We start from the raw sequence: 20,745 nt of genomic DNA, 5'->3' as shown, positions 1-20,745 counted from the left end.
ATTGAAGTCTATTGTCCATTCAAATGAATAGGACCCAGATTGCAGTACCTATGGCTTCTAATAGATGTCAGCAGTCTTTATACAAGGTTTCAGGCTTGTTTGTTGAATAATGAAGAAGTAGTAGAGGATATTCCAGAGGAAGTACAATAGGTTTGTTAGTGTTTTTGCGCACTTTGTTCTTTAACTTTTCTATTGAACTTACTAATCTCCGGTTGAAATATTATTGTTTATTTAGATATTAAACATCCTGAGGATTGATAAAAAACATTGTTTGACTTGTTTGGACGAACTTTGCTGGTAACTATTTGGGATCCTGTGTATGCATCTTGATGGAGTGGATTATTGGATTCAATGGCGCCAACTAAACAGTTTTTTTGGGATATAAAGAAGGACTTTATCAAACAAAACGACCATTCATTCTGTAGCTGGGTCCCTTGGGATTGCACCCAGAGGAAGATCTTCCAAATTAATTGACTTATTTTATCGCTATGTGTTATTTTTTGACACCTGTGCTGGTTTGTAGGCTATGCTAATGTGGGGCGCTGACCTCAGACAATCGAATGCTATGCTTTCGCAGTAAAGACTTTTTGAAATCTGACAACACTGTTCGATTACCAAGATTCTAAGCTAAAGAATCATGTATGACACTTGTATTTCCATGAATGTTTAATATTACAATTTTTTATTTTGAATTTGCAGCTCTGCAATTTCAACGGATGTTGTTGCAGGTGGGACACTCCGATCCGTAAGAAGTTAAATGCTTGTTAATCTAACTGCATTGTCCAATTTACAGTAGCTATTACAGCAAAAACATGCCATGCGATTGTTTGAGGAAGGCGCCCCACATCAACATATTATTTTCCACCCGCACAGGTTTCATGCATTGACATATAACGATTAAAAATCTTCCTCTGATTTGTCATCCAAAGGGTCCCAGAGATAACATGTAGTGTCGTTTTGTTAGATAAAATCATTTTTTATATGCCAAAAAGTCAGTATAGTTGGCGCCATCGATTTGAGTAATCCACTCATTCAACTTGCAAAGAAAGGAATCCGAAAATCTACCCCTAAGCTTTGTTTCAACAAGTCAAAATGTATTTCTATTTACTCCTCAGATACCCTAAAATGTAATCAAACTATAATATTTTTTTCGGAAAGAAGTATGTTCAATAGGAAACCGATTGTAGCAGTTGCGCAACTTCATCATTAAGCTCGATGACACGATTTTGAGGACTGTGTCCACATACAAAAATTCGTATTTCTTATTTGTTTTTGAATTTACAAGCATGAAACTTTGAACATAGACTGCTGACACCCTGCATCAGGGAGCTATTTTACAATATGAGCTTTCTCTTGCATTTCTAAGACGATGGTCTCTCCCCCGAAAAATGTTTTACCTCAAAGTGTTTTCTTTCCAATGGTACCAATAATATGCATATCCTGGCTTCAGGGCCTGAGCTACAGGCAGTTTGCTTTCGGCACGTCATTCAGACAGGAAGTGGAGAAAAAAGGGGGCTATCCCTAAGAAGTTATGAAACGATGAAATGGCATTGCTTCTATAAAATGAACAATGTGAGGATGCTGTGTTCGGTGTTGTGTTGTGTTGTGTTCTGTCTAGTGGCCATAGAGACTATAACACATTAACATTTTAACTTCCGTTAACAGAAAAAAGAAAACATTAAGGTAATATGTAAATGTTTTAGCTTTGCTTTAGGACTCTTATCCCCTAAACTGAAAAAACACGTGCAAACTCTACACTTGGTGCCAATGCTTAGCTAGTCTTACTAACAATACTTCTGGTCTGATATCAATCATCATTTTCACACTGACCACATTAATTCACTTCTTTGGGATAGGGGGGCAGTATTTTCACGGCCGGATAAAAAACATACCCGATTTAATCTGGTTACTACTCCTGCCCAGAAATGAAAATATGCATATAATTAGTAGATTTGGATAGGAAACACTCTAAAGTTTCTAAAACTGTTTGAATGGTGTCTGTGAGTATAACAGAACTCATATGGCAGGCCAAAACCTGAGAAGATTCCATGCAGGAAGTGCCCTGTCTAACAATTTGTTGTCCATCTGTTGCATCTCTATCAACATTACAGCATCTGTGCTGTAACGTGACACTTTCTAAGGCTTCCATTGGCTCTCTAAAGCCGCCAGAAAGTGGAATGGGGTGTCTCTGGGCAAAGTATAGGAGCAGAGTTTGTAAGTGGTCAGCCTGGGGACAGTGAGACTGAAGATGCGCGTTCACGAGACTTCTCAATTTTTTTCTTTCAGTCTTTGAATGAATACAACGTTGCCCGGTTGAAATATTATCACTATTTTACAAGAAAAATAGCATAAAAATTGATTTTAAACATCGTTTGACATGCTTCTAAGTACGGTAATGGAATACTTTAAATTTTTTGTCACGAAATGCGCTCGCGCGTTACCCTTCGGATAGTGACCTGAACGCACGAACAAAACGGAGGTATTTGGATATAACTATGGATTATCAGGAACCAAAACAACATTTGTTGTTGAAGTAGAAGTCCTGGGAGTGCATTCTGATGAAGAACAGCAAAGGTAATCCAATTTTTCTAATAGTAATTCTGAGTTTAGGTGACCCCGAAGTTGGCGGATGTCAAAATAGCTAGCCGTGATGGCCGAGCTATGTACTCAGAATATTGCAAAATGTGCTTTCGCCGAAAAGCTATTTTAAAATTGGACATAGCGATTGCATAAAGGAGTTCTGTATCTATAATTCTTAAAATAATTGTTATGTATTTTGTCAACGTTTATCATGAGTAATTTAGTAAATTCACCGGAAGTTTTCGGTGGGTATGCTAGTTCTGAACATCACATGCTAATGTTAAAAGCTGGTTTTTGATATAAAAACGAACTCGATTGAACAAAACATGCATGTATTGTATAACATAATGTCCTAGGAGTGTCATCTGATGAAGATCATCAAAGGTTAGTGCTTCATTTAGCTGTGGTTTGGGTTTATGTGACAAATATGCTTGCTTGGAAAATGGCTGTGTGATTATTTGTGTCTATGTTCTCTCCTAACATAATCTAATGTTTTGCTTTCGCTGTAAAGCCTTTTGGAAATCGGACAACGTGGTTCGATTCAGGAGAAGTGTATCTATAAAATGGTGTAAAATAGTGCTATGTTTGAGAACTTTGAATTCTGACATTTTATGGTTTTAAAGTTGGCGCTCTGATTTTTCACTGGCTGTTGAATAGTGTGGGACGATTTCGTCCCACCTCCCCTAGAGAGGTTAAGCTTTCAGCCAATATAAGACACTTATATGTACCTAAATGTTTAAAATCTATATTAACTATTAGAATTTATTTGAATTACGCGCCCTCCAGTTTCACCTCTCTGGGCCAGTGGGACGTTTGCGTCCCACCTACTCAACAGCCAGTGTAATCCCGTGGCGCGATATTCAAATACCTTAGAAATGCTATTACTTCAATTTCTCAAACATATGACTATGGTCCTGGAAGACTTGGTCCTGAAAAAGGGACATTTCTTTGTTTTGCTGAGTTAAAGTGTATTTATACTGAGGTCATGTGACACTTAGATTGCACACAGGTGGACTTTATTTATTTAACTAATTATGTGACTTCTGAAGGTAATTGGTTGCACCAGATCTTATTTAGGGGCTTCATAGCAAATGGGGTGAATACATATGCACGTATCACTTTCCGTTTTATTTTTGAGAATTTTTTGAATCAAGTAATTTTTGTTTCACTTCACCAATTTGGACTATTTATGAAATACAAATGAAAATCCCTTTAACCTCCCTGGGCAAGGTGGGACAACAGCCAGTGGAATCGCGTGACGCGAAATACAAATACCTCATAAATGCTATAACTTCAATTTCTCAAACATATGACTATTTTACACCATTTTATAGATACACTTCTCCTGAATCGAACCACGTTGTCCGATTTCAAAAAGGCTTTACAGCGAAAGCAAAACATTAGATTATGTTAGGAGAGTCCATCGACAAAAACAACCACACAGCCATTTTCCTAGCAACTAGCATGCATCATAAATACCCAAAACACAGCTAAATGCAGCACTAACCTTTGACGATCGTCATCAGATGACACTCCTAGGACATCATGTTACACAATACATGCATTTTTTGTTCGATAAAGTTCATATTTATATATAAAAACAGCATTTTACATCGGCGCGTGACGTTCAGAAAATATTTTCCCTCAAATACTGCCGGTGGATCAGCGCCACAATTTACAAAAATACTTGTCATAAACATTGATACAAAATTAAACTGTCATTCAAAGAATTATAGATGAACATCTCCTTTATGCAAACGCTATGAAAGATTTCAAAAAAGCTTCACGAGGAAAGCACTCTTTGCAATAATCTGAGTACTGAGCTCAGAAAAATACACTAGGCTATACAGATAGCCGCCATCTTGGGCACATCTAAAATCATACATTGCATTAGAAATATTTCCTTACCTTTGATCATCTTCATCAGAAGGCACTTCATGGCATCCCAGGTCCACAACAAATGTTTTTTTGTTCGATAAAGTCCATCATTTATGTCCAAATAACTCCTTGTTGTTCGTGCGTCCAGTAAGCAACTCCAAGTGTAGAAAGCGCGTGGACGATCTCGCAACGAAAAGTTTAAAAAAAAGTTGTATTAACGTTCGTTCAAACATGTCAAACGTTGTAAAACATCAATCTTTAGGGCCTTCAGAACGTGAAGATTCAATAATATTTCAACCGGACGGTTCCTGTGTCTTGAAAAAGGTTTTGGAACGGGAGGATCTTCCCTCGTGAACTCGCCCCAAGAAGTGATGTCACCCCCTGCCTCAACAACTTCCCCTCCTTGTCATTCGGGCTCTGTTCATCATAGAAGCTTCAAACAACTTTGTAAAGACTGTCGACATCTAGTGGAAGCCATAGGAAGTGCACAGTTATTACTACGTCACCGTGTATTCAATAGGAAACGACTTGAAGAGAGCCCATGCATCCAGGTTTCCACTTCCTGGTAGGATTTCTCTCAGGTTTTTGCTTGCCATATAAGTTATGTTAATAATATGCACTAATAATATGCATATCCTAGCTTCTGAGTTTGAGTAGGAGGCAGTTTAATATGGGCACATATTATTATTTTTGCCCCCTAGCCCCAACAGGTTTTAAATTACAAGTAGGAATGCAACAAAATAGGAAAAAACGCCAAGGGGGATGAATACTTTTGCAAGGCACTGTAACACATGTGTATTGAATATATATATTTTTTTACATTGTCATTTAACGGTTGGTGAATCCAAGAATCCACTTGGACACTGTGTGCAATGCAAGTTCCAACCTGTACTCAGGAACAGACGTAAGATGGTAAACATACATCTGTCTCCCTCCATTTAGTATGATATGTTACATTTCAATTGGTATGTATTCATTTGTGGATGTCCATCATCCATTTTGTATGATATGTAATGAATTTCACTTTGTTGTGGCTAATGTTGTCTATGTGGCTAGGTTGATAAAAGAGGATAGGTTGCTATTTGGGCTACAGGCCTGGTTGTGGTGTTTACATTGTCACCATGTTCAGTAACTTACACAAGGCCAAGGACACCAGTTACAGTAGTTACTCAATTCTCTGTGGATGATGTCAACATTCTTTTTTATGTGTGTCAATAATATTGACAAACTAATGGTCCCACAAGCTATGCAACGTCAGATCTGAATTGTGATCCTTGCTTTGTGAGAACAGAATTATAGTGTGATAATGAAATACACATCTGTCCTATGGGCCCTGGTCAAAAGTAATGCACTACAGTACATTCGGAAAGTATTCATACCCATTTTCCACATTTTGTTACATTACAGCCTTATTCTAAAATGTATTAAATTAATGTTTTTCCTCATCAATCTACACACAATACCCCCATAATGACAAAGCGAAAACACATACCGTATTTACATAAGTTTTCAGACCCTTTGCTATAAGACTCGAAATTGAGCTCTGGTGCATCCTGTTGCATTGTTCATCATTGAGATGTTTCTACAACTTGATTGGAGTCCACCTGTGGTAAATTCAGTTGATTGGTCATGATTGGGAAAGGCACACACCTGTCTATATAAGGCCCCACAGTTGACAGTGCATGTCAGAGCAAAAACCAAACCATGAGGTCGAAGGAATAATTAGAGCTCCGAGACAAGATTGTGTCAGGGAACAGATCTGGGGAAGGGTACCAAAACAATTCTGCAGCATTGAAGGTCCCCAAGAACAGTGGCCTCCATCATTCTTAAATGGAAGAAGTTTAGCACCTACAAGACTCTTCTCCAGAGCTGGCCGCCCGGCCAAACTGAGCAATCGTGGGAGAAAGGCCTTGGTCAGGGAGGGGATAGTCACTCTGACAGATCTCCAGAGTTTGTCTGTGGAGATGGGAGAACCTTCTCGAAGGATAACCATCTCTGCAGCATTCCACAAATTTGGTCTTTAAGGTAGAGTGGCCAGACGGAGACGGAAGCCTCTCCTCACTAAAAGGCACATGACAGCCCGCTTGGAGTTTGCCAAAAGTCATCTAAAGACTCTCAGACCATGAGAAACAAGATTCTCTGATCTGATGAAACCAAGATTGAATTATTTGGCATGAATGCCAAGCGTCACGTCTGGAGGAAACCTGGCACCATCCCTATGGTGAAGCATGGTGGTGTGCCAAGCTTACAGCGTCATACCCAAGAAGACTGTCACCACTGCCAATGGTGCTTCAACAAAGTACTGCGTAAAGGGTCTGAATACTTTCCAGGGGGTAATGTACATTTGCAAGGGGTCTATTTTGATTTTTCTTAAGGGGTGGATCAGCTTTAGTATTGCGGATAGATTGTTGCTTCCTTCAATGTAATTTTCGGCTTAATTTCCAATCCACCACATATTTCTCTTGTTCAATATATATATATTTATATAAGTACATACACATACCCATATATATAAATATATATAGATATATATATATATATATATATATATATACATACATAAACATGCATAGACATACACATACGTACATAAATACACATACATAACTTAAAAAATATATATATAATAATTTATTATTCCCCGCAAACCCTACCACCCCTCTCCTAATTGGAGTAAACTAACACACAATAACACTTAGTCTTCTACTTCCAGCTTATACATACTGTATACATTTTACGGACACAATCTATTTTACAGTCCTGGCCTTCCTCTATTTCTGATGTCCATCCAGTTTGATTTCTATTTGCCATATATTTGTAACTGTGCTATTTCACAAAAGTTCTGAACCTACATGCATTTTACAGACCCTGTATGTTTTACATTTGTTATCTTGTTATTAGTCCCACCCTTCAGCTCCATTAAACCCCTCCCATCTATCTCTTAACACCATCCATATTGGATTTGTATTTCTATTTGCCATATATTTTTCAACTGTGATGCTTCACAAAAGTTTTGAACCTTTCTATTGTCATAGTTTCTACAGATTGTAAATTAAAGATAAACATTTTTGCTAAAATAATTATTATATTGTTGATCGATTGACTATGACTTTTCAAATCACCCAGTATTGCTATCTGCAGCGTTAGCTCTAGGCAAATGTAGCAATTCTTCAGCCATTCCTGGAAGTGTGACCAAGAATGAGCTACAGAACATATGGACAGTACCAAAATAAATGATCTAATGACTCTGCCTCTCGCAGCAAAATCTGCAGAGCTGGGAAGGCTGTATCCCCCATATATATAGATACAGATACAGATGAATCCAGAGGTTTACATACACCTTTACATACACCTTAGCCAAATACATTTAAACTCAGTTTTTCACAATTTAATCCTAGTAAAAATTCCCTGTCTTAAGTCAGTTAGGATCACCACTTTATTTTAAGAATTTGAAATGTCAGAATAATAGTAGAGAGAAACCTGGGAAACACATTTTATAAGAGATTCTCCAAAATTGAAATATTCCAGGCATTTATATATAATCTCCAGTAATACTTTACCAAAGGCCTTTTCAAAGTCAGCTATGAATACCAGGCCAGTTTTCACAGATACTTCATAGTGTTCTATTGTTTCCAGTATTTGTCTTATATTATCTCCAATGTATCGCCCATGTAAAAAACCTGTCTGATTAGGACGAATAATATCTGACAAAACCTTTTAAATTCTATGCACTAAGCATTTTGTTAGAATTTGTGCATCACAACACTGAAGTGTACGAGGCCTCCAATTGTTTAATTGGACAGGATCTGTCACAAGCGTCGTTGAAGGGGGACCAAAACGCAGCGGGTATATTGATCATCTTCTTTATTTTATAAAGAATAAACACTTAAACAAAACAAACGACGAAAACAGTCGAACAAGGTGCACAGATTATACTGGAAACAACCACCCACAAACACAAGAGAAAACTAACCCAACTAAATATGGCCTCCAATTAGAGACAACGACAACCAGCTGCCTCTAATTGGAGGTCATTACCAAAAACCCAACATAGAAATAGAAAACTAGATAAACACATAGAAATAGAAAATGTAGAACATAAACCAAAAAACCCGAACCACACAAAACAAACACCCCCTGCCACGCCCTGACCAAACTACAATGACAATTAACCCCTTTTACTGGTCAGGACGTGACAGGATCTTTATATATACCACTTGGATCCTGTTTCAGTAATAATTAAACCAGACCTTCTTGTTGAGTGTTCGTTAATCTACCATTTATATAGGAGTGGTTAAAACATGCTAATAACGGTCGTCTGAGTATATCAAAAAAAGTTGGGTGTATTTCCATTGGTATGCCATCCAGCCCTGGAGTTTTCCCGGACTTAAAGGCTTTAATTGAATCAATAACTTCCACCTCTGTGATTTGCCTTAACATGAGTTTTTCTGTACAGATGTTAATTTTACATTATTAATAGGAAACAAATCCATACAATTAGCTTCGGTTAGTGGAGATGGAGGAGACTGAAATGAAAACATATGCTTAAAGTACTTCAAAATATTGTTTGGTGAATCATGGGTGACTCCATCATTTGTAACAAGAGATATAGGACACACACTTCAGAGCAAACTTCCTTTAAGATTCCATTTAGTGAATCTGTTATTCCATCTGTTATTGCATTTGGGGCGACAGGCAGCCTGGTGGTCAGAGCGTTGGGCGTAGATCAAACCCCCGAGCTGACAAGGTAAAAATCTGTCGTTCTGCCCCTGAACAAGGCAGTTAACTGTTCCTAGGCCGTCATTGTAAATAAGAATTTGTTCTTAACTGACTTGCCTAGTTAAATAAAGGTTATATAAATAAAAATATATAAGAAAGTTCAAGAATTATAATATTTTGTAATATTTTTATTACATGTATTTAACCCATTATTTTATGGCACTAAACTATCTCCATTATATTTCCATACATTTTGTTTTACTGGTACCAGACCTTCAAATGAGTCGTGAGGCTTGAAGGCGTCTTGCAGCAAAACAACCAACATGTATGTGTTTGTGAGAGACTCGATTTGCTACATGTTAGTGTGTAGCCCAAACTGTTTGGACGCTACAGACAGAAGTTGGCAGATCGGCTGTACTGACTTCAGACGAGTCCCAAGATGCTTATTGGGGTCTTAGAGAAAAAAAAATGGAGGACACTATCATGTTCGTGAGTCTCATATTTCTGTGAAAGGACTGATTTTCAGGATGTCTCATGGGCTGACAAACACCTCTCTGGCTCTGCCACCTTTCACCACAGATGGGGAAGTGCGACATTGGCGGATGCATGGTTAGAGATACATCCAACGCAAAAAACAGATATCTTGTCACGTTCACTGTCCTCAAACTCCCTGTCATAAATCAGCCAAGGCGCAGCGTGCCTGTAATTCCACAGCCTTTATTTGAAGTGAAACCGAAAAAAAACAATAAACATGATAAACAGAAATGAACGTGACGCAACTGAGGCGCACACAAAACACTCACAGAAAGAATAATTACCCACAAACACAGGTGGGGAAAAGGCTGCCTAAGTATGATTCCCAATCAGAGACAATGATAGACAGCTGCCTCTGATTGGGAACCACACCCGACCAAAACAAAGAAATAGAATATATAGAATGCCCACCCCACAACACACCCTGACCTAACCAAATTGAGAAATAAAGCGGCTCTCTAAGGTCAGGGCGTGACATATCTTTAGCTTAAACTGAATTATTTTTATCAGGGTCGGTAATATGGGTGGGCCTAAGGGGGCCTGGCCCGCCCTACCACACCTCCTTACCCATCCAAATAAAATATTGAAATACTGATCATTTATTTGACCGAGAAGCGTGCCAACAGAAAGAAGTATCAATCTCATTTCAAGCATCCAAACGAGCAAAACAGCGCCCCTCTGTCTCTGTATGTGTAGACATTGTATGTGATGCTGTCTGGACCAGAAGAGTATTGCACGTCATACGATTTCTGGCCAGGCAGCATTAGATACATGGGCTACTACATACATTATTTGTTACCTTTATTTCCTATTTTTCATTTATTTCTTAACTTCTTAAAGCCTCGTTGGTTAAGGGCTTGTAGGTAAGCATTTCACTGTATTATTCGGCACATGTGACAAATAAAATTTAGTCTGACTGACTCTGTTACTGAGGGGACCTGGAAATGGGTGCATGGCACCCCACTGACAACCCCAAGGTAAGAGACTACTGCTCTATAATAACACTGACAACCCCAAGGTAAGAGACTACTGCTCTAATAACACTGACCACCCAAAGGTAAGAGACTACTGCTCTATAACAAAACTTACCACCCCAAGGTAAGAGACTACTGCTCTAACAACACTGACCACCTCAAGTTAAGAGACTACTGCTCTATAACAACACTGACCACCCCAAGGTAATAGACTACTGCTCTATAATAACACTGACCACCCCAAGGTAAGAGACTACTGGTCTATAATAACACTGACCACCCCAAGGTAAGAGACTACTGCTTTATAACAACACTGACCACCTCATAGAATAATTTGTATGTTTAAGATAATGACTAAAGTATTCCACCCTCAAACCATATAACTTAGTGAAATGTATTAGAATTATAAGGCTATAATAATGTGTTAGAGTCATAATTCAATAGTGTATGTGACTAGGCCATTATGTTACTATTTTGCCAGATGAGCTGGGTATAGTTGAGACATTCCAGGCCAACTGAACTGTCGACTTGTGATAACTATGAAACCGGTAACATGAAAGTGTTCAACCTGAGGAGGGGAGAAACTGTGATGCTTGCAGAAGATTAGGAGATATATGGCAAAATGTGACAACATGGAATGTGTGGTCAGCGGAGGATACTGTTTGTTTGAACAGGGAGTAGCCTAAAGATAAGAATGTGTGTGTGTGTGTGTGTGTGTGTGTGTATGTTATAAAAAGATTGTGTTCTCATTTTGAAGTCAGAGGGCTCTCTGAATAAAGGACTGATTTGTTGCAGACTGAGACTTTGCCTAATTCTTTATTAACCAGAGCCTTACAACCTCTGGGAATTGGTCAAAGCTTGAGTAATAGTTCAACAATTGAGATAGCAAAATTCTCATGACACCACCCCAAGGTAATAGACTACTGCTGTATAGTAACACTGACCACCCCAATTGAAGAGACTACTGCTCTATAATAACACTGACCACAGTGGAAAGAGTAGGACTGACTCTCTGTGTTATTCATACTCTGGATTCTGAGAGTGGTCAGTCTAACTCTGTTGTTTCTACTGCAGCTATTGGAGGAGTGGAGTCCCTTATGGTGGTGGAGTGGAGAACTGTGTGGTGGTACCTTAGAGGTTATCAAGCCAAGGAGAATGGTGGGACAATCAGTGTTCATTTCCACAGTACTGGACCTATGAACTAGACGTTGGAGAGAAAGGCACGTGCACACACACACACACACACACACACACACACACACACACACACACACACACACACACACACACACACACACACACACACACACACACACTGACTCATGCAGGCACACTAAAAAAATGAGGTATATATCACTCAATACCTATTGTCAATCTTAAGATGTACAGTTCATTATGTAGCATTTCTTGTAGGCTGTACACCCATCTCTCTCTCTCCCTCTACCTCTTTTTATTAGCAACATGTAATGTTACTTCCAATGCTTCTGCTAAGTTATTATTAATTATTTTATTTTCTATCTTGAATTATTATCAGAAATAACTTTTATAATAAGAAGAACAAAGGTACAGATTAATAAATAAAGGAACAATGTCCTAAGAGTTCTACCAGCATCCTGATTGAATGTGAGTCACTGAGTGCTAGCCATAATGTCACTTCCTTTTGAACAATGTCACAAATAGGCCTTGCGAAATATGACGTCCTGCTTGAAGGTGATTGGATACTTAAAACATTCTATCAATTGCAGTGCACCACAGACAGTCAACAAAAAGGTACCAGTGGAGACGTACATCAGAGTAACTACTCAACTACTAGTCACTGAAGTTAGAATCATACAGTAGATATTACCATTAGGAGTCAGTTAGAAAGGTAATCATACAGTAGATATTACCATTAGGAGTCAGTTAGAAAGGTAATCATACAGTAGATATTACCATTAGGAGTCAGTTAGAAAGGTAATCATACAGTAGATATTACCATTCGGAGTCAGTTAGAAAGGTAATCATACAGTAAGTTATTACTACAAGTAAAAGTAAAAAAAATCATATATATTACAATAAGAGGCCAGAATGAATTAGTTTATTAATTGATTGATTGTGGTAATCATTGATATTAGGTACGGTTAGTTAAGATGACCGACTACATCAACAAACAGGTGATTGAATTAAACAGTTGCTGAAGAAAACCGGAACAGAGCAACGAGGAGCGTGAAGACTGAGACCCTTCGCTCAGGTAAGAACTAAGAAATATCTATCTTTCTCTCTCTCACACATTCAGATGCAGGCAGGTACGGACGCACAAACCAAACGCACGCACGCACAGCATGGTGTTCAAAACCTTCTGGGGTCACGTACATTAAAATGTTTCAATTCAATTGTTTTACTTCAACTATTGAAACTATTTTGAACTATTTAAATACGAATAATAGAAAATAACCTTTTTAAACAGCACAGGGCTGGAAAAATGGAACCACTCTTAAATACATAGACAGAACTACTGTGTGTGTGCAAGGACTGATCATCCACGAGTTCAAAATGATAGTTTCAACAATCTGAGGCTACACAGTGTTTGTTAACAGTTCCATGATAAAACAAGCTTATATTTTGTGTTCTGATGGGGTTAGAAAGTTAAACTAAGCTTGAGGCATTTACAGTATAAGTTACATACAAGAATCAATGGGGAAATATTATGAATTTAACAGTAAAAAATAAAATGTGATGTAGCAATCGCAGATAGCCCCTTTAAATCATGCTTCGGCTACATTGTGTAATTCTGGTAATGTCTTCATACAGTAGCTTCCTGTTTATCAGATTTGAGATGACCACAAGCTTGAGCAAACTGTTGCTGCCAACCCTCAGTCGAAAGAAAACCAATGGTGCAATGGAAATGTTTGGCTTTCAAAATTCTAATCATAATCATTAGTGACGTAGGATGGTGGTGTGTGTGTTTCTGTAACTGTGTGTGTGTGTGTGTGTGTGTGTGTGTGTGTGTGTGTGTGTGTGTGTGTGTGTGTGTGTGTGTGTGTGTGTGTGTGTGTGTGTGTGTGTGTGTGTCTGTCTGTCGGCGTGTGTGTTCCTCTGCAGATGGAAGAACAAGACACTACAGGCTGGCTGCTGTGTGTTTAGGAGTGCTGTGTGTTCTACAAGTCACTCTCAACATCTCCCTGAGACTGTCTTTCTGTGAGTGAGTCTGTGTCCCAAATGACACTCCATTAGTGCACTGGTCAAACATAGTGCACTACATAGGGGATAGCATGCCATTTGGGAAACTTTTCCATTTGGGAAACTATTCCATGTATACTGCATTACTTTAACCAGGGCCCATAGGACAGATATGTATTTTATTATCACACCATAGTTCTGTAATCACAAATCAGACTTACAGATGTTACATAGTGTCAGGCGGCTCAAGGAAGCAGGAGGGGTGAAGTCAAACGCAGGAGACACAAATCCGTGAACACACGTTTAATTGGTATTCACTCAGTCCAAAAACTAGGTAGGGCAGGGCGCATAAAACAAAATGCCCAAAATACCAGCCCACACACAATGCAGGGACGCAGCCCACAATAAACTCTGCAAAACCACAGGCAGAGGGAAACACCTGTTCCTCAGACGACAATCGTCCTGACATAAAACAATCACACACAAACAACAAGCCTACATCGATGTCGTGACACATAGCTTGTGGGACCAGCAGTCTGTCAAAATTGTTGACACACAAAAGAATTATGAAAACACCACAACCTCTGTGTCCCAAATAGCACCCTATCCTCTTTAAAGTACACTACTTTTGACCAGGGCATATAGGGCTTTGGTCAAAAGCATCTCACCATATAAGTAATAGTGTCATTTGGAACACATCACAGGAACTTCTCTTTTCTTTCTTTCAGCCCGCTCCAACAAAGAGAGAAAACATTTAGAGGCCTGTTACAACACCACTGGTCTGGAGAAAGACAGAAGCCAGCCAGATACCTGTAGTGGTATCATTGACCTGTGTACATTCAGATACCAGTAGTAGTATCATTGACCTATGTACAGACAGATAACATTGCCGGACGAACCCGAAACCAGTTACTGAGCTGAGAGAGACCAGTTACAGAGGGAGAGCGACCAGCTGCAAAACGACAGAGACCAAGAGAAAACTGACAAAAAAAAGTTACAGGAGTGTTACATTGCCCTGACTAAAGAAAGGGACAGGTTTAGTGACAGGGTCAGTGTTCTGACCAATGAGAAGGTGGCGCTGGAGAAGAAGCTCTTTGGGTGTGGTAAGTTGTCAAGTCAGTAACTAGGGTTGTGTCCCCATTCTCTACACTTCATTCTCCTGAAGTGTGCACTTGTAGTGTGCACTTGGACACTGGCTGCATTCCGATTCTCTAACCTTCTCCAGAAGTGTGCACTGTTCAGGCATGCATTTAAATGCGTTGGATTGGTGCAAGCATGGCTGGAGGGAGTTTTCACCATATTCCTTCATGTATATCTCACTAGTTCAGGGTATTTATGCCTCCATATATCCACCAATTCCAATATATCCATGACATTCATGAAAACCATTTTTTTCTTTATCATTATGGGCTATTGTGTGTAGATTGATGAGGGGAAAAAACGATTTAATTCATTGTAGAATAAGGCCGTAACGTAACAAAATGTGGAAACATTCAAGGGGTCTGAATACTTTCGGAATGCACTGTACATGTGAGATGTTATAGGCCTGACAGTATCCAGATTTAAGTTAGTATTTCATTTAACCCATCATGTTCAAAAGGTATCATTTTAGCTCTCATTTCGTTGCTACTGTCATGACGTTGGCCTGTGGGTAAGGTTTATGACCCTCCCATAAATACCTTTCTCCCTTCCCCTCTCTTACTGACCCTACTGAAGGACTGCTGTCCTGTTAAATATAGAGAGTCTGGGAACATCAAACAAATGGGGAAAGGAACCATATTTACATAATAAAACCAGTTGGAAATATGCTTGATAGCGTAATGAGTAGGTATGTCAGGTTCGTTGTTATCTGGGACATTATGATTGATGACAGGACGACATAAACTGTACCTGAGAAAGTATACACCCTCTAGTTATCAGAGTCACATGGAATTGTTATGCAATTGAAATGTTTGATATTGAAATTGTTTGTTAGGAGATTAAATGTAATTTTAGCTTCCAAATGAGAGAATTGGGTTTTCATAAGGAAAGTGCCCTGCTCGATCAGTGGTCCAACCCTGTGAAGAGACAGGGGTTATAAACGATGAAACACCCCCTCCCCCCCTCTCCACTATATAAGCCTTTGACGAAAAGACATTCACCAGTTCCAGTACGGGAGGTCTGCAGCCTCTACGTTAGAAGGAGACACACATATCAAGGACAGAACTAAGCCAACCTCGGCGTGAGCTTTGATGGTGAATGGTATGAACTTTGAGCTTATTCACTACAGAAGTGATACTTCCTAGCCGCTGAGTTAGCCGCTGTTAACGTGGGCTAGGAAAGGACGGACGACGGATCCAGTCTAACAACCAGACGAAGATACCACCACGTATCCAATTTACCACCAGAGACATTCTTAAGAGTTTACAGGAAGATCTGTTGGCCAACCCGGCCAGCATCTACGACCAATCTACCGAAGCGCAGCTCAGAGTAAATATTTATTGCATTTTCCTTTTCCAAATGGGCGGTAATTTAGAATGCATAAGATAATGTATTTACGATAGCCTAGCTGCTGTTTCTGTGTTCCTAAATCTTCCCGCTCTTTCATTCAAGCCCAACCCCCTTTCCTTTGTGTAACCAGCTTTCATACAGGTTCCGTTCACCAGGGGTGAATTCTGTATGACATCATTGTATTCTGTGTATTTGTAATTCTGTGAGATTAGTTAGGTATTTAGTAAATAAATAATTAAACCCAATTTTGTATTGCTGATTCAACTTGTTAGCCAGGGTTCGTGCAGATAACCAAGAATTTACAACTTTCATTATGAGACTGAAAATAAGACAAGGGTTAATATTGACTGCTATCGATGTAAAATATTACAAAGTATTTTAAGAGTTTATTCGGAAGATAACGGCTCTATAAACGTTCTTCCGTGGTGCCCCGACTTTCTAGTTAATTACATTTACATGATTAGCTTAATCAGGTAATATTAATTACAGAGAAATCATTTAATAAGTTAGCATGTCATATCACTTAATCCGGCATAGCCAAAGACACGACACTCTCATTTGTTGGCAAAGTAAACATGTTATAATGCGATATATGAATATCTCACAATATCACAATCTTTCACAATAATCAAATAATTGACAATAATACTCAAAGTAGATATAGCAATGAACTCAGATTATCTGTTCTGAAGATACAGGATAGGTTACATAGCATAATTAAACAGTAGCCATACATACAGTAATAGCAGTGTAGTCCAATACAAGGAATACTTTTACAGCGGTGCAATAGAGGAAACAGTGGTGTGGGTGTAGAGATGTGCAAAGAGTCATTTTATGACAACAACATGGAGAGAATAGATACTTTATTGTCCATTGGTTAGAACAGAAATGTGTCTTCTGCTTCTCCCAACACCCTGCAGTACAGCACCCCTGGGTGAAGAGCAGTTGTAGAGGGTTAAGTGCCTTGCTCAAGGGCACAATGGCAGGAGATGGTACACGGGAGCCTTCCAGCTGACAGCTCAGTTCCATACCCATTTGTGTGTCATCCTGGGCTTGAACCATCGTACTCATGGCAACACACTCATCCACTGCTCCTGTCGTAGCCTTAGACCAGTGTTTCCTGATCCTGGTCCTGGGGACACATATTCGTTTTTGCTTTAGCACTACACATCAGTTCATCACAGCTTGGTCTACTAAGAAAGTCATACCAAGGATAATTTAGCTATTTGATTTAGAATTCATTCCCCTTGAAGTATAAACAAAAATATATAACAAAAATATTTGATGAAACATTGAATTTGGCCTTACTGCTATTAGCCCATACAAACACATGGAATAACAGAATCACTAAAAGGAATCTCAAATCAAATTTTATTGCTCACATACACATGGTTAGCAGATGTTAATGCGAGCGTAGAGAATTGCTTGTGCTTCTTGTTCCGACCGTGCAGTAATACCTAACAAGTAATCTAACAATTTCACAACAACTACCTCATACACACAAGTGTAAAGGAATGAATATGTACATATAAATATGTGGATGAGCGATGGCTGAACGGCATTGGCAAGATGCAGTAGATGGTATAGAGTACAATATATACATATGAGACGAATAATATAGGTTATGTAAACATTATATAAAGTGGCATTGTTTAAAATGACTAGTGATACATTACATCAAGATTGCAAGCTGCAGTATATGGTATAGAGTACAGTATATACATATGAGATGAGTAATGTAGGTTATGTAAACATTATATAAAGTGGCATTGTTTAAAGTGACTAGTGATACATTTATTACATCCAATTTTGAATTATTAAGTGGCTAGAGATTTGAGTCAGTATGTTGGCAGCAGCCACTCAATGTTAGTGATGGCTGGAATAACAGAATCACTAAAAGTGTGTCTCCTATATCTGAGAGATATAAGAATGATCAAGAATTATAATATTTTGTAATATTTTTAATTACATGTATTTATCCCATTATTTTTTGGCACTAAACTATCTCCATTATACTTCCATACATTTAATTTTACCTTCAAATGAGTCCTGAGGCTTGTGGACGTCTTATAGCAAAACAACCAACATGTATGTGTCTGTGAGAGACTCGATTACCATGTAGGGATAATATTAGTGTGTAGCCCAAACTGTTTGGACGCTACAGACAGAAGTTGGCAGATCGGCTGTACTGACTTCAGACGAGTCCCAAGACATTTATGGGGGTCTTAGGGGGAAAAAAAACATAGAACACCATCGTATTCGTGAGTCTCATATTTTTGTGAGAAGACTGATTTTCGGGATGTCTCATGGGCTGACAAACACCTCTCTGGCTCTGCCACCTTTCACCACAGATGTGGAAGTGTGACATTGGCAGATGCATGGTTAGAGATGCATCCAATGCAAAAAAACTGATATCTTTAGCTTAAACTGACAGATTTTTATCAGGGCAGGTGATATGGGTGGGCCTAAGGGGGCCTGGCCCGCCCTACCACACCTCCTTACCCATCCAAATAAAATATTGAAATATTAATTAATTGGCTGAGAAGCGCACCAACAGAAAGAAGTATCAATCTCATTTGAAGCATCCAAATGAGCAAAACAGCGCCCCTCTGTCTCTGTATGTGTTGACCATGTATGTGATGCTGTCTGGACCAGAAGAGTACTACACATCATAGGATTTCTAGCCAGGCAGCATTAGATACATGGGCTACTACATACATTATTTGTTACTATTATTTTCTATTTTTCATTTATTTCTTAACTTCTTAAAGCCTCGTTGGTTAAGGGCTTGTAGGTAAGCATTTCACTGTATTATTCGGTGCATGTGACAAATAAAATTTGGTCTGACTGACTCTGTTACTGAGGGGACCTGGAAATGGGTGCATGGCACCCCACTGACAACCCCAAGGTAAGAGACTACTGCTCCATAACAACACTGACAAACCCAAGGTAAGAGACTACTGTACTATAATAACACTGATCACCGCAAGGTAAGAGACTACTGCTCTATAATAACACTGACCACCCCTAGGTAAGAGACTACTGCTCCATAACAACACTGACCATCCAAGGTAAGAGACCAATGCTCAAATAACACTGACCACCCCAAGGTAAGAGACTACTCCTCTATAATAACACTGAACACCCCAAGGTAAGAGACTACTCCTCTATAATAACACTGACCACCCGAAGGTAAGAGACTACTGCTCTATAATAACACTGACCACCCCAAGGTAAGAGACTACTGCTCTACAATAACACTGACCACCCCAAGGTAAGAGACTACTGCTGTATAATAACACTAACCACCCCAATGTAAGAGACTACTGCTCTATAATAACACTGACCACCCCAGGGTAAGAGACTACTGCTCTAATAACACTGACCACAGTGGAAGAAGTAGGATTGATTCTCTGTGTTGTTCATACTCTAGGTTCTGAGAGAGTGTTCAGTCTAACTCTGTGTTCTTCATACTCTAGGTTCTGAGAGAGTGATCAGTCTAACTCTGTGTTCATACTCTAGGTTCTGAGAGAGTGGTCAGTCTAACTCTGTGTTGTTCATACTCTAGGTTCTGAGAGAGTGGTCAGTCTAACTCTGTGATGTTCATACTCTAGGTTGTGAGAGAGTGGTCAGTCTAACTCTGTGATGTTCATCCTCTAGGTTCTGAGAGAGTGATCAAACTCTGTGTTGTTCATACTCTAGGTTCTGAGAGAGTGATCAAACTCTGTGATGTTCATACTCTAGGTTGTGAGAGAGTGGTCAGTCTAACTCTGTGTTGTTCATCCTCTAGGGTCTGAGAGAGTGATCAGTGTAACTCTGTTGTTTCTACTGCAGCTATTGGAGGAGTGGAGGCCCTTATGGTGGTGGAGTGGAGAACTGTGTGGTGGTACCTTACTGGTCATCAGGCTACAGAGAATGGTGGGACAATCAGTGTTCATATCCACAGTACTGGATCTGTGAAAAAGGCTCTGTAGGTACTGCTGTTTAAGGAACTCTTTACGGTATCTGAAGACTGATGATATATTTTGGTAGAATGGCTCTATGAACGAGACGTTGGAGAGAAAGGCACGTGCACGCACACACACACACACACACACACACACACACACACACACACACACACACACACACACACACACACACACACACACACTGAATCATGCACGCACACAAATACAATAAGGTATATATCACTCAATACCTATTGTCAATCTTAAGATGTACAGTTCATTGTGTAGCATTTCTTGTAGGCTGTACACACATCTCTCTCTCTCTCTCCCTCGGCCTCTTTTTATTAGCAACATGTCATGTTACTTCCAATGCTTCTGCTAAGTTTATTCATTTTATACATTTTCTCATCTTCAATTATTATCATAAATAACTATTATAATAAGAAGAACAAAGGCACAGA

The 20,745-nt window shown here is 39.1% G+C and overlaps 1 long non-coding RNA gene across 1 annotated transcript; it reads left to right on the top strand.

The window, feature by feature from the left end:
- Positions 1-12,612: 12,612 nt before the first annotated feature.
- Positions 12,613-14,817, top strand: LOC115190486 (uncharacterized). Its single transcript, XR_003877287.1, has 3 exons — positions 12,613-12,915; positions 13,767-13,862; positions 14,573-14,817. It is a non-coding gene; the product is annotated as an uncharacterized LOC115190486 (long non-coding RNA).
- Positions 14,818-20,745: the final 5,928 nt, after the last annotated feature.

This window comes from Salmo trutta, chromosome 4 (genome assembly GCF_901001165.1).
Source record: "Salmo trutta chromosome 4, fSalTru1.1, whole genome shotgun sequence".
NCBI lineage: Eukaryota > Metazoa > Chordata > Actinopteri > Salmoniformes > Salmonidae > Salmo > Salmo trutta.
This window is presented reverse-complemented; position numbering and strand designations above follow the sequence as displayed.